This window comes from Ranitomeya variabilis, chromosome 4 (genome assembly GCF_051348905.1).
Source record: "Ranitomeya variabilis isolate aRanVar5 chromosome 4, aRanVar5.hap1, whole genome shotgun sequence".
Taxonomy (NCBI): domain Eukaryota; kingdom Metazoa; phylum Chordata; class Amphibia; order Anura; family Dendrobatidae; genus Ranitomeya; species Ranitomeya variabilis.
In genome coordinates, this window is record NC_135235.1 from 316,199,830 (window position 1) to 316,218,427 (window position 18,598).

General features: G+C 33.9%; 14 non-coding genes across 14 annotated transcripts; all 14 read right to left on the bottom strand.

Moving 5' to 3' along the window:
• Nucleotides 1-332: 332 nt before the first annotated feature.
• Nucleotides 333-415, bottom strand: TRNAL-CAG (transfer RNA leucine (anticodon CAG)). Its single transcript has one exon. It is a non-coding gene; the product is annotated as a tRNA-Leu (tRNA).
• Nucleotides 416-1,460: 1,045 nt separating this feature from the next.
• TRNAF-GAA (transfer RNA phenylalanine (anticodon GAA)) lies at nt 1,461-1,533 on the bottom strand. The gene has a single exon. It is a non-coding gene; the product is annotated as a tRNA-Phe (tRNA).
• Nucleotides 1,534-2,430: 897 nt separating this feature from the next.
• On the bottom strand, nt 2,431-2,513 carry TRNAL-CAG (transfer RNA leucine (anticodon CAG)). The gene has a single exon. It is a non-coding gene; the product is annotated as a tRNA-Leu (tRNA).
• Nucleotides 2,514-3,558: 1,045 nt separating this feature from the next.
• On the bottom strand, nt 3,559-3,631 carry TRNAF-GAA (transfer RNA phenylalanine (anticodon GAA)). The gene has a single exon. It is a non-coding gene; the product is annotated as a tRNA-Phe (tRNA).
• An 897-nt stretch (nt 3,632-4,528) lies between these two features.
• TRNAL-CAG (transfer RNA leucine (anticodon CAG)) lies at nt 4,529-4,611 on the bottom strand. Its single transcript has one exon. It is a non-coding gene; the product is annotated as a tRNA-Leu (tRNA).
• A 1,045-nt stretch (nt 4,612-5,656) lies between these two features.
• TRNAF-GAA (transfer RNA phenylalanine (anticodon GAA)) lies at nt 5,657-5,729 on the bottom strand. Its single transcript has one exon. It is a non-coding gene; the product is annotated as a tRNA-Phe (tRNA).
• A 2,025-nt stretch (nt 5,730-7,754) lies between these two features.
• On the bottom strand, nt 7,755-7,827 carry TRNAF-GAA (transfer RNA phenylalanine (anticodon GAA)). Its single transcript has one exon. It is a non-coding gene; the product is annotated as a tRNA-Phe (tRNA).
• Nucleotides 7,828-8,484: 657 nt separating this feature from the next.
• On the bottom strand, nt 8,485-8,557 carry TRNAF-GAA (transfer RNA phenylalanine (anticodon GAA)). Its single transcript has one exon. It is a non-coding gene; the product is annotated as a tRNA-Phe (tRNA).
• An 897-nt stretch (nt 8,558-9,454) lies between these two features.
• On the bottom strand, nt 9,455-9,537 carry TRNAL-CAG (transfer RNA leucine (anticodon CAG)). The gene has a single exon. It is a non-coding gene; the product is annotated as a tRNA-Leu (tRNA).
• Nucleotides 9,538-10,582: 1,045 nt separating this feature from the next.
• TRNAF-GAA (transfer RNA phenylalanine (anticodon GAA)) lies at nt 10,583-10,655 on the bottom strand. The gene has a single exon. It is a non-coding gene; the product is annotated as a tRNA-Phe (tRNA).
• Nucleotides 10,656-12,680: 2,025 nt separating this feature from the next.
• On the bottom strand, nt 12,681-12,753 carry TRNAF-GAA (transfer RNA phenylalanine (anticodon GAA)). The gene has a single exon. It is a non-coding gene; the product is annotated as a tRNA-Phe (tRNA).
• An 897-nt stretch (nt 12,754-13,650) lies between these two features.
• Nucleotides 13,651-13,733, bottom strand: TRNAL-CAG (transfer RNA leucine (anticodon CAG)). The gene has a single exon. It is a non-coding gene; the product is annotated as a tRNA-Leu (tRNA).
• A 1,045-nt stretch (nt 13,734-14,778) lies between these two features.
• TRNAF-GAA (transfer RNA phenylalanine (anticodon GAA)) lies at nt 14,779-14,851 on the bottom strand. The gene has a single exon. It is a non-coding gene; the product is annotated as a tRNA-Phe (tRNA).
• Nucleotides 14,852-16,876: 2,025 nt separating this feature from the next.
• On the bottom strand, nt 16,877-16,949 carry TRNAF-GAA (transfer RNA phenylalanine (anticodon GAA)). The gene has a single exon. It is a non-coding gene; the product is annotated as a tRNA-Phe (tRNA).
• Between the last annotated feature and the right edge of the window lie 1,649 nt (nt 16,950-18,598).

The following is an 18,598-nucleotide window of genomic DNA, read 5'->3' on the forward strand; positions in this document are numbered from 1 at the left end:
GCAATTCAGTTTATAGAAATCTCCCAGAACAGCCCCATAGGATGTGGAGTCTCCGCCCTAATAGGGAAAGAGAACACAAAGAGTTGAAATAGTCCCGCCCCATTGACCGCCGGCAGTATTTTTATAGTGCCAAGACAGCTAACATATGCACATAAAAACTATTTCACGGTCCTAGAGTTCCGTTTATAGACGACAATTTCAGATTCTCCCCAAAGACTCCCAGGTAGTGGTAACTTTGGGATCGGATTTTTTAAGGCCCATTGCTAAGTTTGGTTTGATCCCCATCTAATCAATAATTGACTGAGAATCTGTATAGTTTCATGAAAAGGTGATGTCAGAAGTGGGATTTGAACCCACGCCTCCAAGAGAGACTGCGACCTGAACGCAGCGCCTTAGACCACTCGGCCATCCTGACTTCTTGTGGATTTTGTGCCTTAACTCTTTCCAAGTTAGTCAGAAGAAATATGACCAGTAATTGTCATTGAAAATTATTTTAAAATATTTAATATTACAGTTTTTATTTCAATACATTTGTTTAAACTATTAGTTATCAAGCCTATTTTGAGCTAAATGGCCAAGCCCCATTTTAAAAAAATATGACTTTTATCACTGTATGCAGTAATAACTCTGGAATGCTTCTACATATCCCCGTAATTCTGAAAGTGTTTTTTGTGACACATTGTACTTTACATTAACTGTAAATTTAGGTCAATATATTTTTAGTTTTTTTCTGTGAAAATATCTAAAGTTTGTTTAAAATTTTGAAATATTAGTCATTTTTATTCTTTGACTGCTTATATCCTTAAACCAACTTGTCGCACCACACAAAAATGTAAATAAATAGCATTTTTCATATGTGTACTTTTTGTCAGCATTCACTTTCAAACCTCCTTTTATTTTGTTAGGATGTTAGAAATGTTAGATTTCTCACAAAATGCGGTGATGCACCATATTTCTTCAGAATCTACTGTTTGGCCACACAGCAGGGCTTTGAAAATAAGAGCGCTATTTGGATTTTGGAATGCAGATTTTGCAAGAATAGTTTGCATGTAAAATTTGCAGAGTACCAAAAGTACCAAAACAGCAGAAACCCCCCCAAAGTGACCCCATTTTAGAAATTACTTCTCACAATGAATTCATATACACCACAGCATTTCATAGTCAAACATACATGGTTGAAATCATTCAGCTAGTGTCTGATACATGCTTTCTTTATCAGCTATCAGGTTCCCTTTAAATCCTCTTACAGCTAAGTGAAATGGAAATAAACAAAACAGAGGAAAAATTACAAAAAAATAATAATTTGCTCAAATGGAAAAGTTCCCATTTCTCATCTTTTTAACATTTTATTTTCTGTAGATAGTTAAGATTTTTAGGCCTTTTACATTTTCTTTAAATAATCAGTCCACGTGCTTTGTTTATTTTCTCCTTAAAATGTAAAGAATCAAGAAAAATGATGTTGCCGAAACCCGGGATCGAACCAGGGACCTTTAGATCTTCAGTCTAACGCTCTCCCATCTGAGCTATTTCGGCCAAACACAAACAACTTTAGGAGTGCTAGACACTTGGCAAATGTCAAGCGAAACCCCTGAAAGTAGATATTTTTATTTTTGCTTTGACTGGTTTTTGCAGCATGATTTCTATTTGAAACTCCTGCTATTTTGTTGTACATATTTAATAACTTTCATTAACTCTTTGTGAATGAGTAGAAAAAAACAGCAATTTTGACAGAGATTTTTTTACATTTTCAATTTGACTCCATTCATCAGGTTCATTCAAACCCTGTGTTTGTGAGACAGGTGATGGTTGCACATAAAAGACAATGTGCATGCATAATGTTACATCAAGTTTTATTTGTTATTAAATGCAAATAATTGGAGCAAAAAAGGAGACAACAATTTAGAGAAAATATTTTAATGATTGTTAACTTTCAATGTGAAAACATTTGTCCCAAAATGTGCTGAAACTTAGATGTCAGTATCGCATGTGCATTTCAGACTTTAAAACTATGATTACCTGCTTTTTAAGCTTTTGTTTATTAAGTATTTTTATGGTCTATTGATGAATGAGGTAATCAAATATGAAATTAGACTTACCGGCAATTCAGTTTATAGAAATCTCCCAGAACAGCCCCATAGGATGTGGAGTCTCCGCCCTAATAGGGAAAGAGAACACAAAGAGTTGAAATAGTCCCGCCCCATTGACCGCCGGCAGTATTTTTATAGTGCCAAGACAGCTAACATATGCACATAAAAACTATTTCACGGTCCTAGAGTTCCGTTTATAGACGACAATTTCAGATTCTCCCCAAAGACTCCCAGGTAGTGGTAACTTTGGGATCGGATTTTTTAAGGCCCATTGCTAAGTTTGGTTTGATCCCCATCTAATCAATAATTGACTGAGAATCTGTATAGTTTCATGAAAAGGTGATGTCAGAAGTGGGATTTGAACCCACGCCTCCAAGAGAGACTGCGACCTGAACGCAGCGCCTTAGACCACTCGGCCATCCTGACTTCTTGTGGATTTTGTGCCTTAACTCTTTCCAAGTTAGTCAGAAGAAATATGACCAGTAATTGTCATTGAAAATTATTTTAAAATATTTAATATTACAGTTTTTATTTCAATACATTTGTTTAAACTATTAGTTATCAAGCCTATTTTGAGCTAAATGGCCAAGCCCCATTTTAAAAAAATATGACTTTTATCACTGTATGCAGTAATAACTCTGGAATGCTTCTACATATCCCCGTAATTCTGAAAGTGTTTTTTGTGACACATTGTACTTTACATTAACTGTAAATTTAGGTCAATATATTTTTAGTTTTTTTCTGTGAAAATATCTAAAGTTTGTTTAAAATTTTGAAATATTAGTCATTTTTATTCTTTGACTGCTTATATCCTTAAACCAACTTGTCGCACCACACAAAAATGTAAATAAATAGCATTTTTCATATGTGTACTTTTTGTCAGCATTCACTTTCAAACCTCCTTTTATTTTGTTAGGATGTTAGAAATGTTAGATTTCTCACAAAATGCGGTGATGCACCATATTTCTTCAGAATCTACTGTTTGGCCACACAGCAGGGCTTTGAAAATAAGAGCGCTATTTGGATTTTGGAATGCAGATTTTGCAAGAATAGTTTGCAGGTAAAATTTGCAGAGTACCAAAAGTACCAAAACAGCAGAAACCCCCCCAAAGTGACCCCATTTTAGAAATTACTTCTCACAATGAATTCATATACACCACAGCATTTCATAGTCAAACATACATGGTTGAAATCATTCAGCTAGTGTCTGATACATGCTTTCTTTATCAGCTATCAGGTTCCCTTTAAATCCTCTTACAGCTAAGTGAAATGGAAATAAACAAAACAGAGGAAAAATTACAAAAAAATAATAATTTGCTCAAATGGAAAAGTTCCCATTTCTCATCTTTTTAACATTTTATTTTCTGTAGATAGTTAAGATTTTTAGGCCTTTTACATTTTCTTTAAATAATCAGTCCACGTGCTTTGTTTATTTTCTCCTTAAAATGTAAAGAATCAAGAAAAATGATGTTGCCGAAACCCGGGATCGAACCAGGGACCTTTAGATCTTCAGTCTAACGCTCTCCCATCTGAGCTATTTCGGCCAAACACAAACAACTTTAGGAGTGCTAGACACTTGGCAAATGTCAAGCGAAACCCCTGAAAGTAGATATTTTTATTTTTGCTTTGACTGGTTTTTGCAGCATGATTTCTATTTGAAACTCCTGCTATTTTGTTGTACATATTTAATAACTTTCATTAACTCTTTGTGAATGAGTAGAAAAAAACAGCAATTTTGACAGAGATTTTTTTACATTTTCAATTTGACTCCATTCATCAGGTTCATTCAAACCCTGTGTTTGTGAGACAGGTGATGGTTGCACATAAAAGACAATGTGCATGCATAATGTTACATCAAGTTTTATTTGTTATTAAATGCAAATAATTGGAGCAAAAAAGGAGACAACAATTTAGAGAAAATATTTTAATGATTGTTAACTTTCAATGTGAAAACATTTGTCCCAAAATGTGCTGAAACTTAGATGTCAGTATCGCATGTGCATTTCAGACTTTAAAACTATGATTACCTGCTTTTTAAGCTTTTGTTTATTAAGTATTTTTATGGTCTATTGATGAATGAGGTAATCAAATATGAAATTAGACTTACCGGCAATTCAGTTTATAGAAATCTCCCAGAACAGCCCCATAGGATGTGGAGTCTCCGCCCTAATAGGGAAAGAGAACACAAAGAGTTGAAATAGTCCCGCCCCATTGACCGCCGGCAGTATTTTTATAGTGCCAAGACAGCTAACATATGCACATAAAAACTATTTCACGGTCCTAGAGTTCCGTTTATAGACGACAATTTCAGATTCTCCCCAAAGACTCCCAGGTAGTGGTAACTTTGGGATCGGATTTTTTAAGGCCCATTGCTAAGTTTGGTTTGATCCCCATCTAATCAATAATTGACTGAGAATCTGTATAGTTTCATGAAAAGGTGATGTCAGAAGTGGGATTTGAACCCACGCCTCCAAGAGAGACTGCGACCTGAACGCAGCGCCTTAGACCACTCGGCCATCCTGACTTCTTGTGGATTTTGTGCCTTAACTCTTTCCAAGTTAGTCAGAAGAAATATGACCAGTAATTGTCATTGAAAATTATTTTAAAATATTTAATATTACAGTTTTTATTTCAATACATTTGTTTAAACTATTAGTTATCAAGCCTATTTTGAGCTAAATGGCCAAGCCCCATTTTAAAAAAATATGACTTTTATCACTGTATGCAGTAATAACTCTGGAATGCTTCTACATATCCCCGTAATTCTGAAAGTGTTTTTTGTGACACATTGTACTTTACATTAACTGTAAATTTAGGTCAATATATTTTTAGTTTTTTTCTGTGAAAATATCTAAAGTTTGTTTAAAATTTTGAAATATTAGTCATTTTTATTCTTTGACTGCTTATATCCTTAAACCAACTTGTCGCACCACACAAAAATGTAAATAAATAGCATTTTTCATATGTGTACTTTTTGTCAGCATTCACTTTCAAACCTCCTTTTATTTTGTTAGGATGTTAGAAATGTTAGATTTCTCACAAAATGCGGTGATGCACCATATTTCTTCAGAATCTACTGTTTGGCCACACAGCAGGGCTTTGAAAATAAGAGCGCTATTTGGATTTTGGAATGCAGATTTTGCAAGAATAGTTTGCAGGTAAAATTTGCAGAGTACCAAAAGTACCAAAACAGCAGAAACCCCCCCAAAGTGACCCCATTTTAGAAATTACTTCTCACAATGAATTCATATACACCACAGCATTTCATAGTCAAACATACATGGTTGAAATCATTCAGCTAGTGTCTGATACATGCTTTCTTTATCAGCTATCAGGTTCCCTTTAAATCCTCTTACAGCTAAGTGAAATGGAAATAAACAAAACAGAGGAAAAATGACAAAAAAATAATAATTTGCTCAAATGGAAAAGTTCCCATTTCTCATCTTTTTAACATTTTATTTTCTGTAGATAGTTAAGATTTTTAGGCCTTTTACATTTTCTTTAAATAATCAGTCCACGTGCTTTGTTTATTTTCTCCTTAAAATGTAAAGAATCAAGAAAAATGATGTTGCCGAAAGCCGGGATCGAACCAGGGACCTTTAGATCTTCAGTCTAATGCTCTCCCATCTGAGCTATTTCGGCCAAACACAAACAACTTTAGGAGTGCTAGACACTTGGCAAATGTCAAGCGAAACCCCTGAAAGTAGATATTTTTATTTTTGCTTTGACTAGTTTTTGCAGCATGATTTCTATTTGAAACTCCTGCTATTTTGTTGTACATATTTAATAACTTTCATTAACTCTTTGTGAATGAGTAGAAAAAAACAGCAATTTTGACAGAGATTTTTTTACATTTTCAATTTGACTCCATTCATCAGGTTCATTCAAACCCTGTGTTTGTGAGACAGGTGATGGTTGCACATAAAAGACAATGTGCATGCATAATGTTACATCAAGTTTTATTTGTTATTAAATGCAAATAATTGGAGCAAAAAAGGAGACAACAATTTAGAGAAAATATTTTAATGATTGTTAACTTTCAATGTGAAAACATTTGTCCCAAAATGTGCTGAAACTTAGATGTCAGTATCGCATGTGCATTTCAGACTTTAAAACTATGATTACCTGCTTTTTAAGCTTTTGTTTATTAAGTATTTTTATGGTCTATTGATGAATGAGGTAATCAAATATGAAATTAGACTTACCGGCAATTCAGTTTATAGAAATCTCCCAGAACAGCCCCATAGGATGTGGAGTCTCCGCCCTAATAGGGAAAGAGAACACAAAGAGTTGAAATAGTCCCGCCCCATTGACCGCCGGCATTATTTTTATAGTGCCAAGACAGCTAACATATGCACATAAAAACTATTTCACGGTCCTAGAGTTCCGTTTATAGACGACAATTTCAGATTCACCCCAAAGACTCCCAGGTAGTGGTAACTTTGGGATCGGATTTTTTAAGGCCCATTGCTAAGTTTGGTTTGATCCCCATCTAATCAATAATTGACTGAGAATCTGTATAGTTTCATGAAAAGGTGATGTAAGAAGTGGGATTTGAACCCACGCCTCCAAGAGAGACTGCGACCTGAACGCAGCGCCTTAGAACACTCAGCCATCCTGACTTCTTGTGGATTTTGTGCCTTAACTCTTTCCAAGTTAGTCAGAAGAAATATGACCAGTAATTGTCATTGAAAATTATTTTAAAATATTTAATATTACAGTTTTTATTTCAATACATTTGTTTAAACTATTAGTTATCAAGCCTATTTTGAGCTAAATGGCCAAGCCCCATTTTAAAAAAATATGACTTTTATCACTGTATGCAGTAATAACTCTGGAATGCTTCTACATATCCCCGTAATTCTGAAAGTGTTTTTTGTGACACATTGTACTTTACATTAACTGTAAATTTAGGTCAATATATTTTTAGTTTTTTTCTGTGAAAATATCTAAAGTTTGTTTAAAATTTTGAAATATTAGTCATTTTTATTCTTTGACTGCTTATATCCTTAAACCAACTTGTCGCACCACACAAAAATGTAAATAAATAGCATTTTTCATATGTGTACTTTTTGTCAGCATTCACTTTCAAACCTCCTTTTATTTTGTTAGGATGTTAGAAATGTTAGATTTCTCACAAAATGCGGTGATGCACCATATTTCTTCAGAATCTACTGTTTGGCCACACAGCAGGGCTTTGAAAATAAGAGCGCTATTTGGATTTTGGAATGCAGATTTTGCAAGAATAGTTTGCAGGTAAAATTTGCAGAGTACCAAAAGTACCAAAACAGCAGAAACCCCCCCAAAGTGACCCCATTTTAGAAATTACTTCTCACAATGAATTCATATACACCACAGCATTTCATAGTCAAACATACATGGTTGAAATCATTCAGCTAGTGTCTGATACATGCTTTCTTTATCAGCTATCAGGTTCCCTTTAAATCCTCTTACAGCTAAGTGAAATGGAAATAAACAAAACAGAGGAAAAATTACAAAAAAATAATAATTTGCTCAAATGGAAAAGTTCCCATTTCTCATCTTTTTAACATTTTATTTTCTGTAGATAGTTAAGATTTTTAGGCCTTTTACATTTTCTTTAAATAATCAGTCCACGTGCTTTGTTTATTTTCTCCTTAAAATGTAAAGAATCAAGAAAAATGATGTTGCCGAAACCCGGGATCGAACCAGGGACCTTTAGATCTTCAGTCTAACGCTCTCCCATCTGAGCTATTTCGGCCAAACACAAACAACTTTAGGAGTGCTAGACACTTGGCAAATGTCAAGCGAAACCCCTGAAAGTAGATATTTTTATTTTTGCTTTGACTAGTTTTTGCAGCATGATTTCTATTTGAAACTCCTGCTATTTTGTTGTACATATTTAATAACTTTCATTAACTCTTTGTGAATGAGTAGAAAAAAACAGCAATTTTGACAGAGATTTTTTTACATTTTCAATTTGACTCCATTCATCAGGTTCATTCAAACCCTGTGTTTGTGAGACAGGTGATGGTTGCACATAAAAGACAATGTGCATGCATAATGTTACATCAAGTTTTATTTGTTATTAAATGCAAATAATTGGAGCAAAAAAGGAGACAACAATTTAGAGAAAATATTTTAATGATTGTTAACTTTACATGCTTTCTTTATCAGCTATCAGGTTCCCTTTAAATCCTCTTACAGCTAAGTGAAATGGAAATAAACAAAACAGAGGAAAAATTACAAAAAAATAATAATTTGCTCAAATGGAAAAGTTCCCATTTCTCATCTTTTTAACATTTTATTTTCTGTAGATAGTTAAGATTTTTAGGCCTTTTACATTTTCTTTAAATAATCAGTCCACGTGCTTTGTTTATTTTCTCCTTAAAATGTAAAGAATCAAGAAAAATGATGTTGCCGAAACCCGGGATCGAACCAGGGACCTTTAGATCTTCAGTCTAACGCTCTCCCATCTGAGCTATTTCGGCCAAACACAAACAACTTTAGGAGTGCTAGACACTTGGCAAATGTCAAGCGAAACCCCTGAAAGTAGATATTTTTATTTTTGCTTTGACTGGTTTTTGCAGCATGATTTCTATTTGAAACTCCTGCTATTTTGTTGTACATATTTAATAACTTTCATTAACTCTTTGTGAATGAGTAGAAAAAAACAGCAATTTTGACAGAGATTTTTTTACATTTTCAATTTGACTCCATTCATCAGGTTCATTCAAAACCTGTGTTTGTGAGACAGGTGATGGTTGCACATAAAAGACAATGTGCATGCATAATGTTACATCAAGTTTTATTTGTTATTAAATGCAAATAATTGGAGCAAAAAAGGAGACAACAATTTAGAGAAAATATTTTAATGATTGTTAACTTTCAATGTGAAAACATTTGTCCCAAAATGTGCTGAAACTTAGATGTCAGTATCGCATGTGCATTTCAGACTTTAAAACTATGATTACCTGCTTTTTAAGCTTTTGTTTATTAAGTATTTTTATGGTCTATTGATGAATGAGGTAATCAAATATGAAATTAGACTTACCGGCAATTCAGTTTATAGAAATCTCCCAGAACAGCCCCATAGGATGTGGAGTCTCCGCCCTAATAGGGAAAGAGAACACAAAGAGTTGAAATAGTCCCGCCCCATTGACCGCCGGCAGTATTTTTATAGTGCCAAGACAGCTAACATATGCACATAAAAACTATTTCACGGTCCTAGAGTTCCGTTTATAGACGACAATTTCAGATTCTCCCCAAAGACTCCCAGGTAGTGGTAACTTTGGGATCGGATTTTTTAAGGCCCATTGCTAAGTTTGGTTTGATCCCCATCTAATCAATAATTGACTGAGAATCTGTATAGTTTCATGAAAAGGTGATGTCAGAAGTGGGATTTGAACCCACGCCTCCAAGAGAGACTGCGACCTGAACGCAGCGCCTTAGACCACTCGGCCATCCTGACTTCTTGTGGATTTTGTGCCTTAACTCTTTCCAAGTTAGTCAGAAGAAATATGACCAGTAATTGTCATTGAAAATTATTTTAAAATATTTAATATTACAGTTTTTATTTCAATACATTTGTTTAAACTATTAGTTATCAAGCCTATTTTGAGCTAAATGGCCAAGCCCCATTTTAAAAAAATATGACTTTTATCACTGTATGCAGTAATAACTCTGGAATGCTTCTACATATCCCCGTAATTCTGAAAGTGTTTTTTGTGACACATTGTACTTTACATTAACTGTAAATTTAGGTCAATATATTTTTAGTTTTTTTCTGTGAAAATATCTAAAGTTTGTTTAAAATTTTGAAATATTAGTCATTTTTATTCTTTGACTGCTTATATCCTTAAACCAACTTGTCGCACCACACAAAAATGTAAATAAATAGCATTTTTCATATGTGTACTTTTTGTCAGCATTCACTTTCAAACCTCCTTTTATTTTGTTAGGATGTTAGAAATGTTAGATTTCTCACAAAATGCGGTGATGCACCATATTTCTTCAGAATCTACTGTTTGGCCACACAGCAGGGCTTTGAAAATAAGAGCGCTATTTGGATTTTGGAATGCAGATTTTGCAAGAATAGTTTGCAGGTAAAATTTGCAGAGTACCAAAAGTACCAAAACAGCAGAAACCCCCCCAAAGTGACCCCATTTTAGAAATTACTTCTCACAATGAATTCATATACACCACAGCATTTCATAGTCAAACATACATGGTTGAAATCATTCAGCTAGTGTCTGATACATGCTTTCTTTATCAGCTATCAGGTTCCCTTTAAATCCTCTTACAGCTAAGTGAAATGGAAATAAACAAAACAGAGGAAAAATTACAAAAAAATAATAATTTGCTCAAATGGAAAAGTTCCCATTTCTCATCTTTTTAACATTTTATTTTCTGTAGATAGTTAAGATTTTTAGGCCTTTTACATTTTCTTTAAATAATCAGTCCACGTGCTTTGTTTATTTTCTCCTTAAAATGTAAAGAATCAAGAAAAATGATGTTGCCGAAACCCGGGATCGAACCAGGGACCTTTAGATCTTCAGTCTAACGCTCTCCCATCTGAGCTATTTCGGCCAAACACAAACAACTTTAGGAGTGCTAGACACTTGGCAAATGTCAAGCGAAACCCCTGAAAGTAGATATTTTTATTTTTGCTTTGACTAGTTTTTGCAGCATGATTTCTATTTGAAACTCCTGCTATTTTGTTGTACATATTTAATAACTTTCATTAACTCTTTGTGAATGAGTAGAAAAAAACAGCAATTTTGACAGAGATTTTTTTACATTTTCAATTTGACTCCATTCATCAGGTTCATTCAAACCCTGTGTTTGTGAGACAGGTGATGGTTGCACATAAAAGACAATGTGCATGCATAATGTTACATCAAGTTTTATTTGTTATTAAATGCAAATAATTGGAGCAAAAAAGGAGACAACAATTTAGAGAAAATATTTTAATGATTGTTAACTTTCAATGTGAAAACATTTGTCCCAAAATGTGCTGAAGCTTAGATGTCAGTATCGCATGTGCATTTCAGACTTTAAAACTATGATTACCTGCTTTTTAAGCTTTTGTTTATTAAGTATTTTTATGGTCTATTGATGAATGAGGTAATCAAATATGAAATTAGACTTACCGGCAATTCAGTTTATAGAAATCTCCCAGAACAGCCCCATAGGATGTGGAGTCTCCGCCCTAATAGGGAAAGAGAACACAAAGAGTTGAAATAGTCCCGCCCCATTGACCGCCGGCATTATATTTATAGTGCCAAGACAGCTAACATATGCACATAAAAACTATTTCACGGTCCTAGAGTTCCGTTTATAGACGACAATTTCAGATTCACCCCAAAGACTCCCAGGTAGTGGTAACTTTGGGATCGGATTTTTTAAGGCCCATTGCTAAGTTTGGTTTGATCCCCATCTAATCAATAATTGACTGAGAATCTGTATAGTTTCATGAAAAGGTGATGTAAGAAGTGGGATTTGAACCCACGCCTCCAAGAGAGACTGCGACCTGAACGCAGCGCCTTAGAACACTCAGCCATCCTGACTTCTTGTGGATTTTGTGCCTTAACTCTTTCCAAGTTAGTCAGAAGAAATATGACCAGTAATTGTCATTGAAAATTATTTTAAAATATTTAATATTACAGTTTTTATTTCAATACATTTGTTTAAACTATTAGTTATCAAGCCTATTTTGAGCTAAATGGCCAAGCCCCATTTTAAAAAAATATGACTTTTATCACTGTATGCAGTAATAACTCTGGAATGCTTCTACATATCCCCGTAATTCTGAAAGTGTTTTTTGTGACACATTGTACTTTACATTAACTGTAAATTTAGGTCAATATATTTTTAGTTTTTTTCTGTGAAAATATCTAAATTTTGTTTAAAATTTTGAAATATTAGTCATTTTTATTCTTTGACTGCTTATATCCTTAAACCAACTTGTCGCACCACACAAAAATGTAAATAAATAGCATTTTTCATATGTGTACTTTTTGTCAGCATTCACTTTCAAACCTCCTTTTATTTTGTTAGGATGTTAGAAATGTTAGATTTCTCACAAAATGCGGTGATGCACCATATTTCTTCAGAATCTACTGTTTGGCCACACAGCAGGGCTTTGAAAATAAGAGCGCTATTTGGATTTTGGAATGCAGATTTTGCAAGAATAGTTTGCAGGTAAAATTTGCAGAGTACCAAAAGTACCAAAACAGCAGAAACCCCCCCAAAGTGACCCCATTTTAGAAATTACTTCTCACAATGAATTCATATACACCACAGCATTTCATAGTCAAACATACATGGTTGAAATCATTCAGCTAGTGTCTGATACATGCTTTCTTTATCAGCTATCAGGTTCCCTTTAAATCCTCTTACAGCTAAGTGAAATGGAAATAAACAAAACAGAGGAAAAATTACAAAAAAATAATAATTTGCTCAAATGGAAAAGTTCCCATTTCTCATCTTTTTAACATTTTATTTTCTGTAGATAGTTAAGATTTTTAGGCCTTTTACATTTTCTTTAAATAATCAGTCCACGTGCTTTGTTTATTTTCTCCTTAAAATGTAAAGAATCAAGAAAAATGATGTTGCCGAAACCCGGGATCGAACCAGGGACCTTTAGATCTTCAGTCTAACGCTCTCCCATCTGAGCTATTTCGGCCAAACACAAACAACTTTAGGAGTGCTAGACACTTGGCAAATGTCAAGCGAAACCCCTGAAAGTAGATATTTTTATTTTTGCTTTGACTAGTTTTTGCAGCATGATTTCTATTTGAAACTCCTGCTATTTTGTTGTACATATTTAATAACTTTCATTAACTCTTTGTGAATGAGTAGAAAAAAACAGCAATTTTGACAGAGATTTTTTTACATTTTCAATTTGACTCCATTCATCAGGTTCATTCAAAACCTGTGTTTGTGAGACAGGTGATGGTTGCACATAAAAGACAATGTGCATGCATAATGTTACATCAAGTTTTATTTGTTATTAAATGCAAATAATTGGAGCAAAAAAGGAGACAACAATTTAGAGAAAATATTTTAATGATTGTTAACTTTCAATGTGAAAACATTTGTCCCAAAATGTGCTGAAACTTAGATGTCAGTATCGCATGTGCATTTCAGACTTTAAAACTATGATTACCTGCTTTTTAAGCTTTTGTTTATTAAGTATTTTTATGGTCTATTGATGAATGAGGTAATCAAATATGAAATTAGACTTACCGGCAATTCAGTTTATAGAAATCTCCCAGAACAGCCCCATAGGATGTGGAGTCTCCGCCCTAATAGGGAAAGAGAACACAAAGAGTTGAAATAGTCCCGCCCCATTGACCGCCGGCATTATATTTATAGTGCCAAGACAGCTAACATATGCACATAAAAACTATTTCACGGTCCTAGAGTTCCGTTTATAGACGACAATTTCAGATTCTCCCCAAAGACTCCCAGGTAGTGGTAACTTTGGGATCGGATTTTTTAAGGCCCATTGCTAAGTTTGGTTTGATCCCCATCTAATCAATAATTGACTGAGAATCTGTATAGTTTCATGAAAAGGTGATGTCAGAAGTGGGATTTGAACCCACGCCTCCAAGAGAGACTGCGACCTGAACGCAGCGCCTTAGACCACTCGGCCATCCTGACTTCTTGTGGATTTTGTGCCTTAACTCTTTCCAAGTTAGTCAGAAGAAATATGACCAGTAATTGTCATTGAAAATTATTTTAAAATATTTAATATTACAGTTTTTATTTCAATACATTTGTTTAAACTATTAGTTATCAAGCCTATTTTGAGCTAAATGGCCAAGCCCCATTTTAAAAAAATATGACTTTTATCACTGTATGCAGTAATAACTCTGGAATGCTTCTACATATCCCCGTAATTCTGAAAGTGTTTTTTGTGACACATTGTACTTTACATTAACTGTAAATTTAGGTCAATATATTTTTAGTTTTTTTCTGTGAAAATATCTAAAGTTTGTTTAAAATTTTGAAATATTAGTCATTTTTATTCTTTGACTGCTTATATCCTTAAACCAACTTGTCGCACCACACAAAAATGTAAATAAATAGCATTTTTCATATGTGTACTTTTTGTCAGCATTCACTTTCAAACCTCCTTTTATTTTGTTAGGATGTTAGAAATGTTAGATTTCTCACAAAATGCGGTGATGCACCATATTTCTTCAGAATCTACTGTTTGGCCACACAGCAGGGCTTTGAAAATAAGAGCGCTATTTGGATTTTGGAATGCAGATTTTGCAAGAATAGTTTGCAGGTAAAATTTGCAGAGTACCAAAAGTACCAAAACAGCAGAAACCCCCCCAAAGTGACCCCATTTTAGAAATTACTTCTCACAATGAATTCATATACACCACAGCATTTCATAGTCAAACATACATGGTTGAAATCATTCAGCTAGTGTCTGATACATGCTTTCTTTATCAGCTATCAGGTTCCCTTTAAATCCTCTTACAGCTAAGTGAAATGGAAATAAACAAAACAGAGGAAAAATTACAAAAAAATAATAATTTGCTCAAATGGAAAAGTTCCCATTTCTCATCTTTTTAACATTTTATTTTCTGTAGATAGTTAAGATTTTTAGGCCTTTTACATTTTCTTTAAATAATCAGTCCACGTGCTTTGTTTATTTTCTCCTTAAAATGTAAAGAATCAAGAAAAATGATGTTGCCGAAACCCGGGATCGAACCAGGGACCTTTAGATCTTCAGTCTAACGCTCTCCCATCTGAGCTATTTCGGCCAAACACAAACAACTTTAGGAGTGCTAGACACTTGGCAAATGTCAAGCGAAACCCCTGAAAGTAGATATTTTTATTTTTGCTTTGACTAGTTTTTGCAGCATGATTTCTATTTGAAACTCCTGCTATTTTGTTGTACATATTTAATAACTTTCATTAACTCTTTGTGAATGAGTAGAAAAAAACAGCAATTTTGACAGAGATTTTTTTACATTTTCAATTTGACTCCATTCATCAGGTTCATTCAAACCCTGTGTTTGTGAGACAGGTGATGGTTGCACATAAAAGACAATGTGCATGCATAATGTTACATCAAGTTTTATTTGTTATTAAATGCAAATAATTGGAGCAAAAAAGGAGACAACAATTTAGAGAAAATATTTTAATGATTGTTAACTTTCAATGTGAAAACATTTGTCCCAAAATGTGCTGAAGCTTAGATGTCAGTATCGCATGTGCATTTCAGACTTTAAAACTATGATTACCTGCTTTTTAAGCTTTTGTTTATTAAGTATTTTTATGGTCTATTGATGAATGAGGTAATCAAATATGAAATTAGACTTACCGGCAATTCAGTTTATAGAAATCTCCCAGAACAGCCCCATAGGATGTGGAGTCTCCGCCCTAATAGGGAAAGAGAACACAAAGAGTTGAAATAGTCCCGCCCCATTGACCGCCGGCATTATATTTATAGTGCCAAGACAGCTAACATATGCACATAAAAACTATTTCACGGTCCTAGAGTTCCGTTTATAGACGACAATTTCAGATTCACCCCAAAGACTCCCAGGTAGTGGTAACTTTGGGATCGGATTTTTTAAGGCCCATTGCTAAGTTTGGTTTGATCCCCATCTAATCAATAATTGACTGAGAATCTGTATAGTTTCATGAAAAGGTGATGTAAGAAGTGGGATTTGAACCCACGCCTCCAAGAGAGACTGCGACCTGAACGCAGCGCCTTAGAACACTCAGCCATCCTGACTTCTTGTGGATTTTGTGCCTTAACTCTTTCCAAGTTAGTCAGAAGAAATATGACCAGTAATTGTCATTGAAAATTATTTTAAAATATTTAATATTACAGTTTTTATTTCAATACATTTGTTTAAACTATTAGTTATCAAGCCTATTTTGAGCTAAATGGCCAAGCCCCATTTTAAAAAAATATGACTTTTATCACTGTATGCAGTAATAACTCTGGAATGCTTCTACATATCCCCGTAATTCTGAAAGTGTTTTTTGTGACACATTGTACTTTACATTAACTGTAAATTTAGGTCAATATATTTTTAGTTTTTTTCTGTGAAAATATCTAAATTTTGTTTAAAATTTTGAAATATTAGTCATTTTTATTCTTTGACTGCTTATATCCTTAAACCAACTTGTCGCACCACACAAAAATGTAAATAAATAGCATTTTTCATATGTGTACTTTTTGTCAGCATTCACTTTCAAACCTCCTTTTATTTTGTTAGGATGTTAGAAATGTTAGATTTCTCACAAAATGCGGTGATGCACCATATTTCTTCAGAATCTACTGTTTGGCCACACAGCAGGGCTTTGAAAATAAGAGCGCTATTTGGATTTTGGAATGCAGATTTTGCAAGAATAGTTTGCAGGTAAAATTTGCAGAGTACCAAAAGTACCAAAACAGCAGAAACCCCCCCAAAGTGACCCCATTTTAGAAATTACTTCTCACAATGAATTCATATACACCACAGCATTTCATAGTCAAACATACATGGTTGAAATCATTCAGCTAGTGTCTGATACATGCTTTCTTTATCAGCTATCAGGTTCCCTTTAAATCCTCTTACAGCTAAGTGAAATGGAAATAAACAAAACAGAGGAAAAATTACAAAAAAATAATAATTTGCTCAAATGGAAAAGTTCCCATTTCTCATCTTTTTAACATTTTATTTTCTGTAGATAGTTAAGATTTTTAGGCCTTTTACATTTTCTTTAAATAATCAGTCCACGTGCTTTGTTTATTTTCTCCTTAAAATGTAAAGAATCAAGAAAAATGATGTTGCCGAAACCCGGGATCGAACCAGGGACCTTTAGATCTTCAGTCTAACGCTCTCCCATCTGAGCTATTTCGGCCAAACACAAACAACTTTAGGAGTGCTAGACACTTGGCAAATGTCAAGCGAAACCCCTGAAAGTAGATATTTTTATTTTTGCTTTGACTAGTTTTTGCAGCATGATTTCTATTTGAAACTCCTGCTATTTTGTTGTACATATTTAATAACTTTCATTAACTCTTTGTGAATGAGTAGAAAAAAACAGCAATTTTGACAGAGATTTTTTTACATTTTCAATTTGACTCCATTCATCAGGTTCATTCAAACCCTGTGTTTGTGAGACAGGTGATGGTTGCACATAAAAGACAATGTGCATGCATAATGTTACATCAAGTTTTATTTGTTATTAAATGCAAATAATTGGAGCAAAAAAGGAGACAACAATTTAGAGAAAATATTTTAATGATTGTTAACTTTCAATGTGAAAACATTTGTCCCAAAATGTGCTGAAGCTTAGATGTCAGTATCGCATGTGCATTTCAGACTTTAAAACTATGATTACCTGCTTTTTAAGCTTTTGTTTATTAAGTATTTTTATGGTCTATTGATGAATGAGGTAATCAAATATGAAATTAGACTTACCGGCAATTCAGTTTATAGAAATCTCCCAGAACAGCCCCATAGGATGTGGAGTCTCCGCCCTAATAGGGAAAGAGAACACAAAGAGTTGAAATAGTCCCGCCCCATTGACCGCCGGCATTATATTTATAGTGCCAAGACAGCTAACATATGCACATAAAAACTATTTCACGGTCCTAGAGTTCCGTTTATAGACGACAATTTCAGATTCACCCCAAAGACTCCCAGGTAGTGGTAACTTTGGGATCGGATTTTTTAAGGCCCATTGCTAAGTTTGGTTTGATCCCCATCTAATCAATAATTGACTGAGAATCTGTATAGTTTCATGAAAAGGTGATGTAAGAAGTGGGATTTGAACCCACGCCTCCAAGAGAGACTGCGACCTGAACGCAGCGCCTTAGAACACTCAGCCATCCTGACTTCTTGTGGATTTTGTGCCTTAACTCTTTCCAAGTTAGTCAGAAGAAATATGACCAGTAATTGTCATTGAAAATTATTTTAAAATATTTAATATTACAGTTTTTATTTCAATACATTTGTTTAAACTATTAGTTATCAAGCCTATTTTGAGCTAAATGGCCAAGCCCCATTTTAAAAAAATATGACTTTTATCACTGTATGCAGTAATAACTCTGGAATGCTTCTACATATCCCCGTAATTCTGAAAGTGTTTTTTGTGACACATTGTACTTTACATTAACTGTAAATTTAGGTCAATATATTTTTAGTTTTTTTCTGTGAAAATATCTAAATTTTGTTTAAAATTTTGAAATATTAGTCATTTTTATTCTTTGACTGCTTATATCCTTAAACCAACTTGTCGCACCACACAAAAATGTAAATAAATAGCATTTTTCATATGTGTACTTTTTGTCAGCATTCACTTTCAAACCTCCTTTTATTTTGTTAGGATGTTAGAAATGTTAGATTTCTCACAAAATGCGGTGATGCACCATATTTCTTCAGAATCTACTGTTTGGCCACACAGCAGGGCTTTGAAAATAAGAGCGCTATTTGGATTTTGGAATGCAGATTTTGCAAGAATAGTTTGCAGGTAAAATTTGCAGAGTACCAAAAGTACCAAAACAG